Genomic DNA, 4,853 nt, shown 5'->3' with positions numbered 1-4,853 from the left:
ATCTCGAGGCGGAGCTGTGCAGTGGCTAGTGCTGGGCGATGTCTATATTGTAGAGCAGGGGTAGGAAACCTATGGCTCGGGAGCCACATATAGCCCTAACCCTAACCCATATTGCTCTCCGCTAACCTGTGAGGTCAACTATAGAAACTGCTGGTGAGAAAGCACAGGAATAGGAGCGTTACGTTGGTATTATGGCATTGACACTACCCCCAGTGCCTTATAATCATTTTTTTTTCCATTACACTCTTCTGCATGGATATTCTCATTGATATTCATTGATTAGCAACAACGTAACAATGTTTTCAAATGAATTCAGATACTTTTTGTACGTTAAAAGTGGTGACATGACTAAAAAAAGGCACACATTTTCATGTATGTTGACTTTTAAATTCGGAGCATGGCTCTCAAGGATTAGCAGTTTGAAAATACAAATTGTTTATGGATCTTTCTACCAAAAAGGTTCCCGGCCCCTGTTGTAGAGTCTACAATATAGGGGTCCCCCAACTGGTACTGTTCCGCGAACCACCTAGTACCGGTCCGTCAGAGAAATAAATATTAACGCTTTCAATATCGCTCTCCTACTTGAAATGAGAAAAGTTGTTATAATAATAATAATAATAATAATAATAATAATAATAATAATAATAATAATAATAATAATAAATCATTGCTCTTTTGCTTGGGACGTATTTTTTTGCTGTCCTGGGCATACAGCCCCCTTCACTAACACGCTTCTGTCTTGAGTTGTTGCCCTCCGCGAGAAAATATGAAGAGCTTTACCGGTCCGCGGTGAAAAAACGTTTGGGAACTGCTATTGTAGACCACAGGTGTCAAAGTGGCGACCCGGGGGCGAAATCTGGCCCGTTGCATCATTTTGTGCGGCCCGAGAAATTAAATCATGAGGGCCGACTTTCTGTTTTAGGATCAAATTCAAGTAAAGATTATAGATGTATATGATGTTTCCTGATTTTGCCCTTTTTAAATCAATAATTGCAATTTTTAAATCATTTCTTTCCTTTTGTGTTTTTAGTTCAAAATCGCATTTTGTAAAATGTAAAAATTTATATATAAAAATATTTTCTGTTTTCCACTTTAACATTGAACATAATTAAAATAATATTTTGTTTCCTTTTGAAATGAAAAACAAATGATTAAAAGACGTTTCCCCTGACTAAGAAAAAAAAAAGCTCAAATGCACATTGTTTTAGATCGATAAAAACTGAATATTTAGGGGTTTGATCTAGTTCTTTTAATCTGATTTTTAAAAAATCTAAATATGATATCTAAAATGGTCCGGCCCACATGAAATTGAGTTAACGTTAATTCCAGTAGACGAAGACTTTGATCACGAAATTTTATGCCACGAATATTCTTTTTAAACGTAATTAGTTATTTAACAAGGCAAAAACCTTACTTTTGTGTTAGTGGCTAATTCTTTTCCAACTGAGTAATAGTGGCTCTCTTCACGACTGCTAATGTCCCATATCGGCGTGCAATACAGCTATTTTTGGCGTATCAGACAGTATCAGATTTTACCATAAGGTCAGATTCAATCCAGTAGTGTGTTTTTAGTATCTTGCTTTCAGGTTCTGTAAATAAAACCACTCGGCAAACATGTCCGCCGAGTGGGACCACTTCTCTTCAAAAACTAATGATAGTAACAGAGCATTTTGTAATATTTGTGAACAGAGCATTTATTGAGGATGTTCCAGCCAGGCTCACTTTAATACAAAAAATATGATTTAGCATTCAATAGTTGCTTTATTTTTACTGGTCCAAAATGTGGTTATTGGATCGGTATCAGCCAACCATCCCTATTCACCCTTGCAATTATTATTAATTTTCATGCACACAATCAAATCGATTGGATACCTATTGCTGTCAGTAGTATAATGGTTATGTACCTTTTTCTATAGTGCAGTAATTCACATCCTGGATTTTCCGGTATGGACATCTATTTGGCATTCTGCTATGTTTACCTTTACAAATATTTCTTTAATCCAATCAGAGTTTGGATTAAAATTATGAAAGGATGCACTGGATGTATGAACACTCAAGCATTAAACTTTCAGTTGGAAAAAAAGATTTTGACAGGCGCAGATTGACCAAATACATTAGAAAGAAGAAGTCGTAGTGACCATTGTGTCAGAAAAACATCTTTCTACACTAAGTTAGTATTATTTTTGGATATTTAAGAAAAGGTTTAGAAATGTTGGAATTAGTTCTGATCAAATTTAAATTGACACAAATAGGAGTACAATCTTCATCAGAGGGGGGTTCTTCAGTTTAGAATATTCTGAATGGGCTGCGTGCATGAAGTATTTTTATTCAGATCAGGTTTGTAATAAAAAAATGTGCCCATGCAAAGATAGCAACTGACAGTTGAGTGCACTACATTTTTTATGAATTATTATTAAATTTGACAATATAAAAATTCATCATAATATGATTTTCAATTAGATTAGTATCTACCATCTAATCGCCCCACACTGGCAGCAGTTTGAGAAAGGAAAATGGCCACTAATACATACTCCCAAAGATTCACTCGATCACGGAATATTGCAGTGCCATGAAAAGATGACTTGATTCAAAAATTGGAAAATACTGAACACAACACATTGTTATGAAAGAACAATTGCTGATTAAACTATAATCATTATATATACACATTTTTCCCCAAAAGACTCAGTCAATTTGACGTACTAATTTGTACTCCAAAATGTATCCTATTGACCGGCCCGGCTGAGTGGTTTTAGCGCGTCGGCCTCACAGTGCGGGACCTGGGTTTAAATCCAGATCGATCCACCTGTGTGGAGTTTGCATGTTCTCCCCAGGCCTGCGTGGGTTTCCTCTGGGTACTCCTGTTTCCTCCCACATTCAAAAAGACATGCATAGTAGGCTGATTGGACACTCTAAATTGCCCCTAGGTATGAGTGTCAGCGTGAATGGTTGTTTGTCTCCTTGTACCCTGCGATTGGCTGGCCACCAATTCAGGGTGTCCCCTCCCTCTGACCCGAAGTCAGCTGGGATAGGTAGGCTCCAGCACCCCCTGCGACCATAGTGAGGATAAAGCGGTTCAGAAAATGAAATGAGAAAATGTATCCTCTGGTTTTCGAATCTTAACTTTCCCAGCCCAGTGTGCATCATTAGCACATATATCCCTTCCCTACCCTCTCTCTCTCTCGCTCTCTCTGTGTGTGTCTCTCTCTCCCTCTCCTCTCTCTCTCTCTCTCTCTCTCTCTCTCTCTCTCTCTCTCTCTCTCTCTCTCTCTCTCTCTCTCTCTCTCTCTCTCTCTCTCTCTCGCTCTCGCTCTCTCGTCCAGTAGAAAATCCAGTCCGCCTCTTGGAAGCGTCCCCGATGCTTGGCAGGCGTTCAGCCCAAGTGTGTGGACATGACACCACCAGGGCGGCAGAGATTTTCCTTCGTTTCTCTCCTTCCCGAACGCAGACTGGCTGACATTGGCTAGAAAGTGGAGCAGCTCGTCAGGGACAATCAATGAGAATCGATCGAGCCGCGCGATGGAGGCTCCAGTGCTGGAACACAGCAGCCGAGGGAGAGCGAGCGAACGGGGTTGGGGGGGTCGGATTGGTGTTGGCGGAGGGAGGGCGGCGGTGTACCAACCGTGACAGTGGCCAAGCACCCTCCCTGCAAACAAATATTCTCTGTGGCTCGTAAACATGACACTCACTTGGCAAATAGTGAAGCCAAAGGCCAGCGAGTGCGTAATTGCGCGCAGGTGTCGCGTTCCAAAACTCGAACACTATAAATGCAGTCGCACGGAATAACAGTGTCACTGAATTCAAAGTGATGCTTATGATTAAACTCAATGCTCACTTGAATATTTTCACACAAGACAACTTTAATACTAATAAAAGGTGTTGATCACACGGGGCTTTTAATTGTAATCATTCTTTTCGGTTGACACTGTCAATAGGGATTAAGAATACTAGTGGGGTCATTTACACCGAAGTGCAAACTAACTGTATTATTGTAGTTTTCTTTACAATAACGCAAACTAATCGTAAAACTATTGCAAATTGGTTCATAATCACTGGCCCTCTTATATATATATATATATATATATATATATATATATATATATATATATATATATATATATATATATATATATATATATATATATATATATATATATATATATATATATATATATATGCATTTTTTTCTGTTATCTATGACCGGACCTCCAGCAAAAGACAGAACAATGTAATCATCCACTAGATGGCAGAAGGTGCATAATAAACTCATCTATCCACTTTATTTTATCCATTTTTTTGTTTTTTATTTATTTCTCAAAAGGAATGTTATTCAACTCATGAAAGATGGAAAACACCACTCATACATGTCAGACTCAATTTGAATTCAATATGACATCTATCAGTCAGTGCAGTTCTATAGCACTACCTGCAACAACAAAAATGCCCCAAAAGATAATAATAATAATAATAAGAAGAAGAATTATTATTTCTATTAATTATTATTGTCTAATATTTGCTGTGGCCTCCTTTATATTATGGTTATGAAAGCAAATGTAGTGAGCCTGTCAATTTTTATTTGTTGCTACAATAATTAGTGGACAAATTACAACTATTGTAATTTTGTAACTACTTACAAAATATGTGACTCGTTTATGTCATGTTTTTGGGGGGTTTTGGTTGGCCGGGAGTGTTTCCCTGTGTGTCCTGTCGGTGTGATCATATGTGTTTCACCTGCTGTGTCCCTTTTGGCTCTCTTTCCCTAGTGTAACCCAGATGTTAGTGATTGTCATCAACCCCTGTCTGTCTATTAAAACCCTGTGTTATTGTATTTCCTGGTGAGAGTATTGTTTCCT

This window comes from Stigmatopora argus, chromosome 22 (assembly GCF_051989625.1).
Source record: "Stigmatopora argus isolate UIUO_Sarg chromosome 22, RoL_Sarg_1.0, whole genome shotgun sequence".
Classification (NCBI taxonomy): Eukaryota; Metazoa; Chordata; class Actinopteri; order Syngnathiformes; family Syngnathidae; genus Stigmatopora; species Stigmatopora argus.
This window is presented reverse-complemented; position numbering follows the sequence as displayed.